At 35.0% G+C, this 17,765-nt stretch overlaps 1 pseudogene; it reads right to left on the reverse strand.

Annotated features, from left to right (window-relative positions):
- Positions 1-3,348: 3,348 nt before the first annotated feature.
- Positions 3,349-4,031, reverse strand: LOC129509388 (heterogeneous nuclear ribonucleoprotein A1-like; annotated as a pseudogene).
- Positions 4,032-17,765: the final 13,734 nt, after the last annotated feature.

The following is a 17,765-nucleotide window of genomic DNA, read 5'->3' on the forward strand; positions in this document are numbered from 1 at the left end:
TGTTCTTCTGTGTGGGACAGAATATAAGTTAGCTAGTATAGATTCTATTATTGCCATTCCTGTAGACAGATCAAGTGAACACCTGTCAGCAGGTATGGGGAAGGATATGTGATTGTCTCTGAGTTCTGCTGGTGTCACAACTATAAGAAGATCAGAATTCTTCCTGCTGGCAGATGTTGGGCATGGGATAAAACAGTTCATTTGGGCTCTGCCAGTGCTGTTACTGCAAGTAGATCAGGCCCACCACTGCTACTGGGTATAGATCTCTTCATTAAGTCCCATCTGGGCTTCCCCTTTACTGATCCTTTGCATAGAGAAATCAGAGCCTTCTTTTTTTTTTTTTTTTTTTTTTTTGCTTGCTTGCTTGTTTGCTTGTTTTATATGCCTTATGGTAGAGTTCTGGGTTGCAGGACTCTGGAGCCCAGTCAAGAATATATGGGAAACTCACTGTAGTATCATTCTTCAAGCCAGTTGTTTCTGGCAGGTCCACTTTCTTCAGTTCATCATTAAGAGTTCTTTTATGATTGAATTATTTCCAGAGTGTTGAATTGTATTTAGACGGAAGGATTTGGGAAAAGTGAATCTGTGCCATTTTGTTCCAAAACTGATTCTTTGATCTTATCTTTGTTGTGTGTCAAGTTCTCATATATTTGTAGGTCTTTTTTTCTGTCCTCATGTCTGTCTGGTGTATTTAGCCCGTTGTTTTCCCAACACCATAATTACTTTGCTGACAATTTTTCTCAGGTTATATATCAATATATGCCTAAAATTAAAAAAAAAAAAAAAACAAGAAAAGAAAATGATTGCTTGCAGGAGCTGACCCTCCCCACCCTACTGAGTGGCTGTGTCTGGTAAAGCCAGTGAAGAAGGGCCCGTGTCCTTCTGGACAGTGGGCACCCATGGCTGGGGGTTGGGGGGGGTCCCCTGGATGGTACACCACTGCAGCAAGGTCAGCAAGGGCTCTGTCTCATTGACTTGTTCAGGGGAGGAGGATGAAGAAGAAAGAAAAGAAAAAACCCCAAATGCCAAAGAAATTTCAGTGGGATGAAGTTCCTCCACCACTTAGAGAATATCTCTGCAGCCGCTGCATCAGCTGGGTCACCATGATGTCCGAGATCCTGGGGCAGGCCTCTTCTGCCAGATAGATGGCCCCTCACAGTTCTTCTATGGACCCCAAGTTATCTCCACATGCCTGGGTCTTCTCCTTCAGCCCTGCAAACAAAGGAGAAATAATTGTAGATAAACACTGAGAGAAAGGACCTATTTGGGATGCCTTTCATCCTATTATTTTATAAGTCTGAACTGAAGAGCTCCATTCTCAGGACTCTTTGGATCTTTCTCTTAGATAGTGAAAATCCAGTCCCCAGAGTTGCTGCCTCTGGATGCTTGGCTGTCTGCATCTGTTTCTGTGTCTGAGTCTTCAGAGCCAGGGTCTTGTGGATCTGCTCAACCTTCCATCTATTGTACCTGTTGATGAGCTCAGTCATATAGGATGCTTTCTTTGCATTAGGTATTATAAACTTGTGCTTCAGTAACTCCTTAGCAGTGGATCTAAAGCTTGGCTCCTTATTCAAACAGGCTTCAACAAACTCCTTGAGGGGTTTGCTATAGGTTCCTTCCACTGTGGCAGGGAGGTGGGGGAGATTGTTCTTTGGAATGAGGAATAAAACCTTCAGCCATATGAACTCATGTTCATTTAGACTTTGTACTTTCTGTGAATTACAGAAATCTTTGTTAGTTGGGTTATTTCTCCTGTGTTAAGTGGAATATTTTTTCCATGTAATAGGTCTAAAAAAAGTTAGATCCTGGCATTTGTTCAATAGCTCAAGAATGTCAAAGTCAAGTTCCCTGTGTGTAAATGAATTAAAATAGCTAAAGCAATCTTGAAAAAATAATAGAGAGCACTTTCAGTTACACCAAATAATACAAGTTTCCACAACTGGGAACATTTTGCAAATCTGTAGTAACACAACCAGAATTCTGACATTAGATACAATCAAGATACAGAACATTTTCATCACCACAAAGATCATCCATGTTGCCCTTTTGACACACCCACTTCTCTCTGTATTATTTTGTATAATTGGCTAAATTTATAATGACCTCAAAACAAAAATTAAATTTTGCGATATGACATTCAAATGCAATGTTGAAATTGTTTAGAACCTGATTTTTAAAAAGTGATTCAAAGTTTTGTGACAGCATAGTAATTTGAATATGGACTGGCTCTTTAATGATACCAAAAGAACTATAATTATTTTGTTATGTGTGGTAATGGCACTGTAATGAAAGAAAATGTTTATCAATTCAACATTTATACTATAGTATAAGAATCAAAAGAAAGGATTTTTCTTTTCTAGCAAAAATTCTAAAACTGTATGTGGACAGTTTATGAAACAAAATGGTTAAAATTTGAAAAACAAAGTGGTATATAAACTTTTTTCTAGCTTTGTGTATCTTTACATAATTTAAAAAATTAAAAGAAAGGCCTCACTCAACAGTTGATTCTCTGATTTCCTGTGTCCCAATTGATGGTCCTTTTCTATTGGAACACAACTTCCTCCATGATTTTCATTATTTTCTTAAGCTCTGTAGATCCATAGCTCAATGTTTTTTCTTTCTTTCTTTTTTTTAAGGACACATTTATTCAGCATCATGATCAGACTTTTACATTTAGCAATCAACAGCATGGGTGCAAAAAAAAAAAAAAAAAAACTACATTAAAACCCTTTGTTGGAAGGCTTTACACTTTCCACAGAACAGAAACTAAAATAACCTGTTATACAATTAGTCACAAATATAGTCCTCAAGTTTTTTGCCCATACACATGAGTATTGTCTAAAACATGTCTTCTTTATAGCAGGTAGGCCTGCCATCACTGTGCTTGGCTGAATTCACAAATCTGTTGTAACCTGTAGCTTCCCTATCACTTATCTGGTCTCCTCTCCTGCTAAGCTTTGTTTCCTGGCAGTAATTAAAACCTTCTGCCACTGCCATAGCTGCTGCTGCTGCTGCTGAAACCACCGTAGCCTCCTTGGTTTCCTGGTTTGGCAAAGTATTGGTCTCCACCGCCATAGGGGCCAGAGCTTCTGCCTCCAAAATGTCCTCCTTTCATGGGTCCAAAATTTGAGGATTGATTATTGTAATTGCCAAAATCGTTATAGCTTCTGCGACTCCAAAGGTGCTTCCATCATTACCAAATCCGTTATAGCCATCTCGACTGCTGCTGTATCCACCACCACCTCAACTGCCACCGAAGCCACCTCAACCACTGAGGTTCCCTCCATGACCAAAGTTGTCATTCCCACCAAAACCACCTCCATGACCACCATCAGTTTCCAAACTACTTCAGCCTCTTTGGTTGGACGAAGTACTAGCCATCTCTTGCTTTGATAGGGCTTTCCTTACTTCACAGTTGTGGCCATTCACAGTATGGTATTTTTGAATGACAATCTTGTCTACAGAGTCATGGTCATTAAATGTCACAAAAGCAAAACCTCTTTTTTATTAAAAAAAAAAAAACCTCTCTTTTTGCTACTGCCTTGGCCAGTTATGATCTTGATCACTTCAATTTTCCTATACTGTTCAAAATAATTTATTAGATGATGTTCTTCAGTGTCTTCTTTGATGCCACCAACAAAAATCTTTTTCACAGTTAAGTGGGCACCAGGTGTTTGAGAATCTTCTCTTGAGACAGCCCTCTTTGGTTCCACAACTCTTCCATCCACCTTGTGTGGCCTTGAATTCATGGCTGCATCCACCTCCTCCATTGCTCCAAAGCCTCTGGAGCACTTGGTGTCTGTATCTCTCATTACCACATAGTCTGTAAGTGTTCCGCATTGCTCGAAATGGCTCCTCAGACTCTCATTGGTTGTTTCAAAGCTCAAACCTCCAATGAAGAGCTTCTGCAGCTGCTCAGGCTCTTTGGGAGACTCTGACTTAGACCTGATGGCGGTGGGAGGGGAGACTTTAAGGATGCTTACTCGGCGGCATCCAGAGGCAGAAAGGCACTCAATTTTTTTTTTTTTCATTTTTGGCTTAGGTTTGTTTTCTTTCTTTCTTTTCTTTCTTTTGTTTTCTTTTTCTTTCTTTTCTTTCTTTCTTTCTTTCTTTCTTCTTTCTTTCTTTCTTTCTTTCTTTCTTTCTTCTTTCTTTCTTCTTCCTTTCTCTTTCTTCCTGTTGTTATTTTGTTTTGTTTAGCTGCTATAGTCTCTTTGGAGTTGAAATGGAGAAAGCAGCCAATAATCTTACCCTCTTCTTTATTCTTGGCCTTTCCTTCTGGTATACCAGATGATATTGAAACTTTTAGACTCAAGCATTCTTAAGTTTCTGTTACTTTTCAGATTACTATTTATTTGATGATTTTATTTTTCCCTGAAAGATTTCCTGGACTCAGTCTTCAAGATCACTAATTCTCTTTATAACCAATGGGCTGTAGTCTATCTATTGAGTTTTTATTTTAATTAACATATTTTAATGTTACTATATCTAACTGCATTTTAAAGTAACAAGTAATAAATAAGCAACTAATGACATAATACAAATAATATTCACTTTTATTTTACTGCTTCAGTATCCTCTTATTTCTTTTTTTTTTAGTATCCTCTTATTTCATTGAAACTACATGTCTTTTCAAATTTTCTGTTGTTGTTTTGCTCTAGCAACACGTTTTTCAAATCTTCCTTGTTCTTTTGTGAATCAGATATCTCCTGTTCCTATTTTTATTTTCTCCCCTGAAAATTAATTTTTATTTCTGCTGATATGGTCACCTTTTTATTTGAGATTTCACTTCTCCTGCATCTGGTTTTAGTTTCTGTTCCCAAAGCCCATCTCTGGTGATTGAGAACAGAGTGTATTATTGGGAGGTGTGCTCTGATGGTTTTAATCATAGGTATTTTGATTCTGCATCATTCCTCTGGGTCAAAAGCCAAGGAATACAACCAAACGGATGCAGACACAGTTTTCAACCCACTACTTTAGCCTGTGGGTAATGAAAAATGCTTCTTTGTGTTTATCCTAGTAGGGGAAATTGCTTGTTAAACCTGACTATTCTGAAGGTGTTACTTAAATGATCACTGAGTTGGATGCATTATGGTTTCCTCCCATTTATAGAATTTGGCTTTGGGCTTTGAAATTCTTCTACAAATTTTGATTCACTTTTTTACCTATTTGTACACAATCTTATTTCTAATTTTCAAAAATTTCTCAAAGTAAATGGAGGATTAGGAGGTCATAAAAACAGCAGTTTAGGAGGTCCTTTTGTTCAACTTTTCTGCAAAAGCAACAAATACAATAAATAAAAAACTACAATTTAAGAAAAATAGCTCATAGAAAGCTTTGGACTCTAAGGAAGATGCAACAAAAAATCCTGCAGAGCTCAAAGACTGAGGATGACCTCATAGAAAAGTACCAGAAACATTTCACCTGTTCACACCATCTCCCAGTTCAGAGCATCTAAGCACAGGAGGGATCTCCCAGACAAATTTTACCATACAGAGGAAAGAGTAGGAGAATCCCAACATCCCAACATATCCCACCTAAGTAGAGATTTGCAGAAGACCAGTGTCTTCTACAATGTGTATCAATGCTGATCCCAGATGATGGAGTTGCCTGAGGTTGCCCCATTGCTTCTAATTCCCAGAGCTGGAGCTGTTGCTATATAAGCCAAAGAGATCTTCACAAAGATACATTATAAGCAAGCTCTCAAAAATCAAAGACAAGGGAAGAATTTTGAAAAAAAAAAAAAAAACAAGAGAGAAAAAGGACTCATCACATATAAGAGAATCCCAATAAGGCCATAAGCTAATTTCTCAGCAGAAGCCTTGCAGGCCACAAGACAATGTAATGATATATATTCAGAGTGCTCAAAGAAAAAAAATCCAAATAAGAATACATTACCCAATAAAATCGTCCTTGATCTTATATACAGAAAACTAAAACTCCACTAAAAAAAGTTATAAATATGGATTAGTAAATAATGAATAAGCTAAAAACTAATAAAGGAACTCAGTAAAGTTTCAGGATACAGAACTTAGTTGCATTTTTATACAGTAATAAGAAACTATCTGAAAAAGAAAGTAAGAAAGCAGTATTTACAATATCGAAAACAGTATTGAAATCATTTACACTATCAAAAACAATAAAATGCTTAGGTATAAATTTAACCAAGGGCTTGAAAGACCTGTACAATGAAAACTATAAGACACTGATGAAAGAGATTGAAGAATACAAAATAAGTGAAAGATATCCTGTGTTCCTCGATTGGAGTTTATTTTGTGAAAATATCCATAGTACTCAAATTAATCTGTAGATTCAGTGCAATACCTATGAAAATCCCAATGTCATTTTTCATGGGAATAGAAAGAAAACTATTCCAACATTTGTATGGAACTACAAAGGACCCTAAATAGCCAAAGCGGTCCTGAGAAAGAACAAAACTGGAGGCATCACACTTTCGGATTTTAAGGTATATTACAAAGCTATAGTAATCAAAACAGTATAGCACTGACATTAAAAAAAAATAAAGACAGGCACCAATGGAACAAAATAGAGAGTTCAGACATAAACCGACACAACTAATTTTTGATAGTATTGCTAAGAACACACAATGGGGAGAACTGGTTATCCACATGTGAACCAATAAAACTGGACCCTTATGCCACTCACAAAAATTAAATGAGAATAATTAAATGGCTCAAATATAAGACCTGAAACCATAAAACTAGAAAAAAATATGTAAGGAAAAGGATCTTTGACATTGGTCTCATCAATGATTTCTTGGATAAGCCACACAAAGCATAGGTAACAAAAGGTAAAATAAGTGGGACAACATAAACATAAAGAGTTTCTGCACCCCAAAGCAAACAATATATTGAAAAGGCAACATACACAGTGGGAGAAAGTATTCACAAGCTATATATCTGATAAGGTGTTAATATCTAATGTATATGAATTACTCCTACAACTCAATAGTAAAAAAAATAAAAAATAAAAAAACACAAAAAAACCCTCCAAAATAATCTAGTTTAAAAATGGCAAAGGAAATGAATAGACATTATTCCAAAGAAGGCACACAAGTGACCAAAAGATATATGAAAAGTTGCTTAACATCACTAATCATCAGGGAAATGCAAATCAAAACCACAATGAGATGACACTTTATAGCTCTTAGAATGGCTGGTGTCAAAATGGCAATAGACAACAAATGCTGATGAGGATGAGGAGCAAAAGGGAACCCTTGTGCACTACTGGTGGGAATGTAAATTTATGCAGCCACTGTGAAAAACACTATGGTGATTCCTCAAAAAATTAAAGATAGAACCACCCTATGATTCAGCAATCCCCAAATTCAGATATGTTAGGGCTAGATAGGTTCTCATAAATGTTTAACCCATAACATCAGAGAAACTTCGGGACAGAAGAGAAATATTAATTGAAGATGAGATGAGTTGTTATCAAGTTAGTTCTTCAAAAACCTAGATAGTTCAGTAGTTGACAAAGTTAAAGGAGGCTGAAGGGTATGAGGGCAAGAAGTATCTGATGAACCCTTTATCAGATTAAAAATGTCCTCAGTTCTTAGTTTTAAAAGAATGGTTATGATGACTGGTTTGAATTTTATAAAATGATTGTTTTCTGCATCTACTGAGATAATCATATAATTAAAAAAATTTTTACTCTAGGAATTATGTGTTGATGTTACAGATAAGAATGAATATAACTTTATTCTTCATACCATTCTTGCCTTGCTTTGGCATCGGTTTTATTCCTGCCTCATAAAACGATTTGGAAATATTTTCCATTTTTCTATTCTCCCTAATATTTAGTTTGAGATACAAATTATTCTTTCTTTTGAAATTTGGAAGAATTTTCTGTAAATCTAGTTAGATCTGGTATTATTGATATCATGGGTTGATTTTCAGCTATGGATTCACATTGTTCAATGGTTAGTTTATTCATTTTTTTTTCCTTCTTTAGTTTTGGTATTTGTTGTCTAAGTTTTCAAATGTATTATATGAAAATTATATGTCATCTTTTTATCTATGTATTTTCTTTCCATTTTTTAACACTGAAGAAATTATTCTTTTCTCTGATTCTTCAACAATTATATTATTTGCTTTTGTAGTTCTGAAGTTTCACTACATTGTGTCTTTGTGTGGATTGGTTCTTAATAATTCTCCTCTCTTGTTTTCCATCAATTTTGGGTAATTATAACTATTATCTTCTTAAATATTGACTTTAGCTTATAATCTGTTGTCTCTTTTTAGAAATTCTATTAGACATATGTTGCAATGTGCCATTTTTGTTTGAAAAATTTTCTGCTACATTTTATCCATGATTTTTATTTTGGCTCTTTTATTCTTTAATATCTTCAATATTTAATACCATTGATTCTGAATAAATCTGATTCTTTTGATGTCATTTTTCTGCAGATTTTCTAAAATCTATGTTGAACTGTCAGCTGAATGTTTTTCAGTTACCCTATAAGGTTTTGGAACTACAATGATAAACAAAACTGATATATGTTCTGTGTTCATGGAAGGTACAGATGCTATAATTTTGTTGTTGTTGCTAGATTTTTGCCCACACCATGATGATTTCTTTAACATATATTCTAGATATAGATTTACTGGTTGAAAGAAAGTGTGAAACATGCTAAAATTTTAATACCATTGCCAAACTTTCATGCTGAGAGTTTGTACTTATTTATATACAATAGCCAATTTAAAGTACAAGAACCTACTTCCACAAAAATGTGTGCATCAAGTGCATGTGTGTATATGTACATGCATATTGTCATGAAAGGTCTTTTTGGATTTTTTCCTTTTATATATTCTCAAACATCTATACCTTTTTTTAGAGTAAGGAAAAGGAGATCAATATTGAATCAATCATCCTGGCTACCTCTTAGCAGTTCACATGACTTTGTTGCCTAAAATGTGGCTTTTGAATTTCCTGGGGGTTCCGTTAATCCATGCTATTTCTTTGATTCTTTACAACACAGATAATTTGTAGTTGATTAGAATCCATAACTTCTTTGTAAATCTTAACAGCTATTTCATTGATTTACTGGGTTGTGAAAAATCAAGACAAAAATCCTGGGTAATTCATTTTTGATGTATTCCCTGGCCATTATTACCATTTAAAAATATTTAAAATTAAAAGTTTGATATTCTTCAGTAAGTAAAACTCAGTATCATTTAAAGATGTTGTCAAGTAGCCAATCTCTATAAATGTGCCTGAACAACTAAATAAAAATTTATGTGGGGATCCCTGGGTGGCGCAGCGGTTTAGCGTCTGCCTTTGGCCCAGGGCGCGATCCTGGAGACCCGGGATCGAATCCCACCGTCGGGCTCCCGGTGCATGGAGCCTGCTTCTCCCTCTGCCTGTGTCTCTGTCTCTCTCTCTCTCTGTGACTATCATAAAAAAAAATATGTGATGGAAATAAAAAAGGCTAAGAAAAAAGTTTTATCAGACTACCTTTCTCTTGCAATACATTTTTTTTTTCTTTCAAGTAAGTTTTATTTAAATTCCAGTTAGTTAACATGCTGTGTATGTTAATATTAGTTTCAGGTGTAGAATTTAGTGACTCATCACCTTCATACAACACCCAGTGCTCATCACAAATGCCATACTTACTCAGTTTAACTCTATAGTTAAGAGTCTGTATTATGGTTTGCCTCTGTCTCTCTTTTCCCCTATATACTTATATGTTTTGTTTCTTAAATTCCACATATGAATGAGATCATATGGTATTTGTCTTTCTCTGACTGATTTTGCTTAGCATAACAGTCTCTAACTGCATCCATGTTGTTGTAGATGGTGAGATTTCATTCTTTTTATGACAGAGTAGTATTCTTGTATATGTATTCCACATCTTCTTTATCCATTCACCTCTCAATGGATATCTGGGCTCTCTCGATAATTCAGCTATTTTTGATAATTCTGTTCTTTTTTTAAGATTTTTTTTTTTATTCATGAGAGACAAAGAGAGAGAGGCAGAGACACAGGCGGAAGGAGAAGCAGGCTCCCTGCGGGGAGCCCTATGTGGGACTTGATCCCAGGGCCTTGGGATTACAACCCAAGTCAAAGGCAGACACTCAACCACCCAAGTGCCCCGATAATCCTGCTCTAAACATTGGGGTGCATATATCCCTCCAAATTAGTATTTTTTGTATCCTGTGGGTAAATCCTAGTAGTACAATTGGTAGGTCATAGGGTAGTTCTATTTTTAACTTTTTGAAGAAACTCCTTACCCTTTTCCATAGTGACTACACTAGTTTGCATCCTGCCAACAGTGTAGGAGGGTTCCCCTTTCTCCACATCCTTACCAACATCTGTTGTTTCCTGAGTTGATGATTTTAGCCATTCTAAGTGGTGTGAGAACATGTCTCATTGTAGTTTTGATTTGCATTTCCCTTCTACCCATTTTCTAACTGAATTATTTGTTTCTTTGGATGTTGAGTTTGAGAAATTCTTTATACATTTTGGATACTAGCCTCTTATCAGATACATCTTTTAGTTTTGTTTATTGTTTGTTTCACTGTTCAGAAGATTTTTATCTTGATGAAGTCCCAATAATCCATTTTTGTCGTTGTCTCCCCTTGCCTAAGGAGACATGTCTAGTAAGAAATTGCTTTGGCAGATGCCAAAGAGGTTGCTGTCTGTGTTCTCCTCTAGAATTTTGATTATTTCCTATCTCACATTTCGCTTTTTCATCCATTTTGAATTTATTTTTGTGTATGGTGTAAGAAAGTGGTCCAGTTTCATTCTTCTAAATGTTGCTATCTAGTGTTCCCAACACCGTTTGTTGAAGAGACTTCTTTTCCATTGGATATTCTTTCCTGCTTTATTGAAAGATTAGTTGACCATACAGTTGTATGTACATTTCTGGGGTTTCTATTCTGTTCCATTGATATATGTGTCTGTTTTTGTGCCAGTATCTTACTTGTTGATGACTGCAGAATATAACTCAAAGTCCAGAATTGTGATGCATGCTTCCAGCTTCCCTTTTCCTTTTCAAAAGCACTTTGACTATTTGGAGTCTTTTGTGATTCCATGCAAATTTTAGGATTATTTGTTCTAGATCTGCGAAAAATGCTAGTGATATTTCCATAGAGATTACAATAATGTATAGATTGCCGTGGGTAGCATAGACATTTTAGCAACAATTGTTCTTCCAATCCATGAGCATGGAATGTTTTTGTTGTTGTTGTTTAGTTTTTTTAAAAAGACTTATTTATTTTAGAGAGACAGTGAGGGGTGGAGGGCAGAGGAAGAGGGAGAGAGAGAATTTCAGACTCCCCACTGAGTGCAGGTCCTGACATGAGGTTCAATCTCATGACCCTGAGATAATGACCTGAACTGAAATCAAGAGTCAGACACTCTGGGGATCAAGTCCCACATCAGGCTCCCTGTGGGGAGCCTGCTTCTCCCTCTCTCTGTGTCTCTTTCTCTCTGTGTGTCTCTCATGAATAAATAAATAAAATCTTAAAAAAAAAAGAGTCAGACACTTACCCAACCAGGCCATGGAGCATGGAATGTTTTTCCATTTCTTTGCGTCTTCTTCAACTTCTTTCATAAGTCTTCTGTTTTTCAACATACAATCTTTTGCCTCTTTGGTTAAGTTTATTCTTCTGTATCTTATGGTTTTGGTAATTGTAAATAGGATTAATTCATTGATTTCTCTTTCTGCTGCTTCATTATTGGTGTATAGAAATGCAACAGATTTCTGTATGTTGATTTTTGTATCCTGTAACTTCACTGAATTTGTGTATCAATTCTAGAAATTTTTGCGTGTGTGTGTGTGGAATCTTTGGGGTTTTTTACATAGGGTGTTATGCTATCAATAAAGGGTAAAAGTTTGACTTCTTCCTTGTCAATTTGTATGCCTTTTATTTCTTCTTGTTTTTGATTACTGAGGCTAGGACTTCTAGAACTACATTAAATAACAGTGGGTGCCTTCTGTTCCTGACCATAGAGGAAAAGTTCTGTTTTTCCACATTAAAGATGTTGTAGTCTGTGGAGTTTTTTGTGTATGTCCTTTATGATATTGAGGTATGTTCCCTCTGTCCTTACCTTCTTTGTCAAGAATAGATACTATACTTTGTCAAATGCTTCTTCTGCATCTATTGAGAGGATCATATGGTTCTTATCTTTTTATTAATATGGTATATCATGTTGATTTATTTGCAAATATTGAACCAACTTTGCAACCCAGGAATAAATCCCACTTGGTCATGGTGAATTATTCTTTTAATATACTGCTAGATTTTATTTGTTAGTATTTTGTTGTGAATTTTTGCATCCATGTTCATCAAGGATATTGACTTGTAGTTCTTTTTAGTAGGGTGTTTGCTTGGTTTTGGAAACAAGGTAATGTTGGCCTTGTAGAATGAGTTTGGAAGTTTTCCTTATGTTTCTATTTTTTGGAATAATTTGAGAAGAATAGGTATTAACTATTATTTAAATGTTTGGTAGAATTCCCCTGGGAAGCCATCTGTCCCTGAACTGTTTTCGTTGGGAGATTTTTGATTACTGATTCAGTTTATTTGCTATTAGTCTGTTCAAGTTTTCTATTTTTTCCTGCTTCAGTTTGGTATTTTATATGTTTCTAGTAATTTATCCATTTTTTATAGATTGCCCAGTTTGCCAGCATATAATTTTTCATAATATTCTCTTATAAGCATTTCTATTTCTACGGTGTTAGTTATGATTTCTCCTTTCTCATTCATGATTTCATTTATTTGAGTCCTTTCTCTTTTCTTCTCTAATGTTATAAATGTGTTGCCTATCTCAAGAAGCAAGAAAAACCAGAAATATGCTACCTAACCTTTCATCTAAAGGGGCTGGAAAAATAACAACAAATGAAGCATAGAGCCAAAAGAAGAAGGGAAATAATAAAGATTAGTGCAAAAATAAATGATATAGAAACAAACAAAACAACAACAACAACAACAAACAGCAGAACAGATCAATGAAGCCAGGAGCTGGTTCTTTGAAATAATTAATAAAATTGATAAACTCCTGAACAAATTTATTAAGAAGAAAAAATCAAATCCTATTTTTGTCAGTTGATAAAAGGAAAACATCAGGCTAACTACTCAAGAGAACTCATGAATTCTATATTAGTGGACTGTCATTGGGTGAACTACAGTGATTAAGAAACCCTCAAATGTTTGCAAGCTTAAAAACTGAAATTAGCTTGTTTTGGTCTCCCTAAATTATACTCTTTATGTCCCATACATAATTTTATTTAAGTCTGATTAAATAATAAGCCCAATAGAAGTGCTAATGTCAGAAAATTCTGTGTATGGCTATTGGCAGGAATGAGGTTTTCTTTTTTTTTTTAATTTTTATTTATTTATGATAGTCACACACACACACACAGAGAGAGAGAGAGAGAGAGAGAGAGAGAGAGAGGCAGAGACACAGGCAGAGGGAGAAGCAGGCTCCATGCACCGGGAGCCCGATGTGGGATTCGATCCCGGGTCTCCAGGATCGCGCCCCGGGTCAAAGGCAGGCGCCAAACCGCTGCGCCACCCAGGGATCCCCAAGGAATGAGGTTTTTTAAAAGCAATGAAGTTTTTCATTGTCAAATATCTTGAGGTCATTCCTGCAGCAGAAAAATGAAAATCTAGAAGACAAGCCTCAGACATTAGTGAAAGAAAACCTCGTCCTCTCTCTGGGTAGGAGGTAAGAACCATTCCAGAGTATGGAGATTCTTAGAGTGTTGTCGGTGGAAGGAGTGGGTGTTGAGCTTCCTCTGAGTATGTAAAGACAGCTCAGAGCAACACATTCATTTTTTTGTTTGTTTGAGTATAGCTGACACACAATGTTCAGGTATACAACATAGTGATTTGCAAGTTTATATGTTATGCTGTGCTCACCATAAGTGTAGCTACCATCTGCCACCATACAAGGCTATTCTTAAGTGAAACCATTACTTCATAGGTCCCTCCTTAGAGTAGTGGTCTCTGGTAGGTCCTAGTTTGTTTGAAGAGAGAAAGGTAGAACAGTTGGGAACTTGGATGAATGTATTGTTCTTATGAAGTCAGTTCTATACAGAAATGAGCAATGTGATGTCTTATAATTATCTCATAGGAGTACATTGTGAAACAAATTTATAAAAGATTTATATCAGAAAATAGAGGACTATGGAATCCATATTTTCTGGAATTGCATATACTTTAGAATATTCCAGACAGAATGTCTCCAGATGTTTGCTGATCATTTCAGCATCTTGCTCTTTAATTTCCAAATTGTCTAACTTTGAAACTACAGAGGATAATATAGGTCCCTAAAGAATTACAAAAAACATAGAAATGAGACAAACAAAATTAGTAAGGATGTTCCAAAGAAATTAGCTAAATCAGTGGCTTTCAAATATTTTTCTCATTGTGATACACTATTAAAATCCATTTGATATCACAACACAGACATACTTACATATACATCTGTACTTACCTGCAGTATGTATTCTGTACTCACATATTTTCTTTCATTTCTCTTCTACTTCATTTAAAATTTGTTTATGAACCATTAAGTTGCTATAATCATCACTTGTGGGTCACAGACCACAAGTGGGTCACCACTTAGTTCTACTAACAAAAAAAAAATCTGTTACACACACACACACACACACACACACACACACATACACACACCAAGAGCTATTTTAGATATCTGGGTATCTATAAAATATGAAGGGGGCATGTAGAATGGGAAAACATTCAAAAGTGTTCTGACTTGCCTGCACAATGGGAAATTGATTTAATATTAAACTTTTTGTGAGTACCTCAGAATAATACAGGATTCTCTGCCTAGTTTCCTCTGATTACATGGAGTGAGTTTGGTCATACAGAAATGCCAAGGAGAAGGGCTTGTTTTTCAAGAATGAGTGATTGAGGTTAATCATTCTTGAAAAAAGAGTGATTGGGGAAAAATATGTTTTTCAAGAATGAGTGATTGAGGTTAATCATTTATTCTTGAAAAAAGAGTGATTGGGGAAAAAATATATATATATATATATATATATAAACACTTGGCCCTGTGGAAATAGTTGAGTTCCCTAAAGACACAGAGGGAGAAAGTTAACTTCAGGATATTCACCAGCTCAGAAGGGTCAGAAATTATGGGTAGCTATGAAAAGGGTATGCATCATTCAAAAACAAAAACAAACAAAAACATTAAACCGGGATGCAAGCTCTAAGAGTAGCAAAAAGAAAATGAGAGAAAAAAAGAGAGGAGAGAGAGAAGAGAAAGACAGAAGAGAGAAAAAAAGGGAGAGAGAAGGAAGAGGAAAGAAATGATCAGACAAAATGCATATTTACATGGGGCTTTGCAGAAAAAAATATATTTTTTAATGGGACTCTTTGTGAAGTGGGAAGTGATTGGAAATATATTTTGAGTAGCTGAACAAAAATTCCCTGAGTTAAATAATAATTTCACTTTTTTCTAACTTACAGACTAGTAAATAGTTCCTGAGAAAGTGATGTACAGGATATTTGGAGCTCTAGAATTAAAAGGATAGTGATAGTTTCAAATGTGTTCAGATTAGAGCATCCAAAAGAATGAAAACTCTAGAATGAACATTCTATGAGGAACCTCAAAGAACCTGAATTCATTCAATTTAGAGAAGCAAATGCTAAAGGGAGAGAAAGTATGGATCTACAAATATGAGTTGTTTTGTGTTGAAAAGGAGAACACAGTTTTGTGGTTTGACTGAATCTCACATAAATCAAAGAAGGACATGATCCTTCATAGAGATGAAGATTTAAGATTTCTAATACCATCTCCAAATTTAGGACCCTGATTCTAGGTTTTGCTGGAGAAAACCTTACAAGATGCAACACCAATATAAATTGTGGCTTCCCCATAAATTTTCCTGCTAAAGGTTGACTCTGTTAAAGAAGACAAACATGCAGGATGTTTCGGAACTATCATCTATTTAAAAATGTTCAAAGAAGTTTCAGCTGTTATGTCAGCAAGATGAACTGGTATAGCCTCCAGGACTATCCTGCCTTGTATTCTGAAACTATGCTTGGAATGAGTAGAAAGGCAGTTGGAAATGTCTATTATCAACATAGCAAAAAGGCAAATAGTTTTTTTTTTTTTAACAGGCGAATAGTTCTTGAAGGTTGATTTTGTTTGTCCCTTATCTATCATCCAATTTTGAGATATTAAAAGTAATACATTTATCTTCTAAAACAAAAGTGACCTACAAATAAAACATATTTTCAGAATAACTTGAAATTATTTCATTATCTGTCATGGCTTTTCAAATAAAGTATGTCAACAATTTTGAAAATAAATTTGAACTCAACATGAGCCCTGGTTCAAAAAGGTACAACATTAAGTCAGGAGACCCGTGTTAGCTTGACTACAAACCAGTCAATGCTAAGTTCATTATTTAACACCTGGGTTAAACATACTATAATGTTAACTATATATTTATGTTGTTGATCGGGTAACTTTATGGTTTTTTAGTAACTAAAAATCAAAGAAAGTGGAAATGAACCTTAAAAGAAGTATTTTTGAATTTACCTCCTATCATTTTATAAGCCACAAAGTCTTCTTTTTTAATGCCTAAGATACAGCATTATAAGTTGAGTTTCTCTGAAAATCACGTGAATGCTCCAGGTTATAAATTTAGCAGGGATTTGACAGAGCAGCTTAGCATTTTACATAGTGATGGGTGTGTAATCATTTGTTTGCCAAATCATTCATGCTAAGATCTGGGGGAAAAAAGCATCAACTTCACTGAATATTTTAGTGTAGTTGAGTATTTTGGGGGTAAACTTGCAGACAGAAACATGCCCTCTACCTAAACATCAATTATAATTAACTAATAGAAATGAAATTTTATTCCTTTTACTTTATAAAAAATAGAATATTAGGCATATGATACCTAAACTAATAAATGGTTTTTCTTTTTAAGAATAATAATATAAGCAAAGATGATTGTGAGTGGAATTTAAAATCAGTCACCTATGACTTATGTTAACTTTGAGAGGGGCTTATTTGCTAGCTAACTCTATTACTAAGAATATCAGGATGAACTTGTTAAAGTATTTAAGAATTTTTTTTAAGATTTTATTTATTTATTCATGAGAGACACAGAGAAAGAGAGAGAGAGAGAGAGAGAGAGAGAGAGAGGCAGAAACACAGGTAGAGGGAGAAGCAGGCAGGCGCTAAACCACTGAGTCACCCAGGGATCCCAAAGAATTTATTTTTGATGAATAGGTGGACTCTGACAAACTCAGTAAATTTCTGATTAACACAGTCAAATTTGTAGAAATCTTAAATTCATTTTTTATCAACATTAACATTTTTGGAAATTAAGACAACACAAGAAAATTCTACTGTAATATTTATAGTTTGTTTGTCTTCAGATGATAGGGCTGGAGGCTATGAGGCTGGGAATTTGTACATAATGTTCGTCATTGAATGATTTGGGTCTAGGTAGGAAAGTAATAAATCCTAAATAATTGCCTATTGAGTGAAGAGATGAAAATCCGTTAGAATTATTTTTTCTCTCTTTTAGAATTTAAAGCAAAGGCAAACAACAACAATCTAAAAGAAACAACTATGTGTTAGATAGGGACTAATCTTTAAATTTGTTGAGAATGAGTCACCATCAAATCCTTAAATTTTGAAGAAAATGTTTATTACAGCATTGTTAGGCTATAACTTTTTGTGATAGGAATATGGCCTTTAATTAATAGAGATATTTTTCATGGACCAAAAGTACAGTGTAGCGTGATATG

Source organism: Nyctereutes procyonoides, unplaced genomic scaffold (assembly GCF_905146905.1).
Source record: "Nyctereutes procyonoides isolate TBG_1078 unplaced genomic scaffold, NYPRO_anot_genome, whole genome shotgun sequence".
Classification (NCBI taxonomy): domain Eukaryota; kingdom Metazoa; phylum Chordata; class Mammalia; order Carnivora; family Canidae; genus Nyctereutes; species Nyctereutes procyonoides.